Below are 727 nucleotides of genomic sequence, written 5' to 3'. Positions count from 1 at the left end.
TCTGGTTTGGTACAAGGGAGGCTCCCTGTTGCCAGGAAAAGCACTTGAAATTCAGGCTCATGAAATTCACATGAAATTCAGGCTCACAAAAACTCTCCTGTGCTATCTCTGACCCAAATTTTAGCACCAGGTTTTTTCACTTCCTAGGATTCAAACACAAAGGAACCAGTGTCCAGAGGCAAGTGGCATAGGCCTTAAACTTGCTGCCATCCTTAATTTCCTCATTCATAAACTTTCCTTAGAAAACCCAAATCCTCATTCCTCTTTTTAAGTACATTCCTGCCTTCAAACCCGATGGCCAATAGCAGACATCTATTTCCCAATGGATGAGAGAGACTCCTTCATCTTCTTGGTCATGACTGGGATGAGGTTCATGTGTTCATCCACACACTTGGTCACGCAACTCTCCAGCTGCCGCTTCACCTGAAGCTCTTTACTCCCCGCATCTACTGAATCTTTGGCTTTGTCGTTGCAATGCATAGTGCACCATTCCAGGCGGTCCTGGAACTTCTCCAGCTCGCTGGTCACCAGGGCCAGCGTTGAGCCAGAGGTGCATGGCAGCGCTCAATGCACTGGTGCACTTGCTGCATGGTGGCCTGGCTGTCCTCACAACAGCTGGTGCTGCACTGGAACATGAGGCCCTGCATCTTCCAATGTTCTCTCTCTCCAGCCTCTTTACCATAGAGTTCACTACCTCCTGCACTCGGAGCTGCTGCAGCTCCGCCAT

The 727-nt window shown here is 49.4% G+C and overlaps 1 pseudogene; it reads right to left on the bottom strand.

Annotated features, from left to right (window-relative positions):
- Positions 1-312: 312 nt before the first annotated feature.
- LOC114896527 lies at positions 313-727 on the bottom strand (annotated as a pseudogene).

Source organism: Monodon monoceros, unplaced genomic scaffold (assembly GCF_005190385.1).
Source record: "Monodon monoceros isolate NGI ecotype Baffin Bay Population unplaced genomic scaffold, NGI_Narwhal_1 Super_Scaffold_16, whole genome shotgun sequence".
In the NCBI taxonomy this organism is placed as follows: domain Eukaryota; kingdom Metazoa; phylum Chordata; class Mammalia; order Artiodactyla; family Monodontidae; genus Monodon; species Monodon monoceros.
Note: the sequence above shows the minus strand (reverse complement) of the source record. Positions and strands in the feature narration are given on the sequence as shown.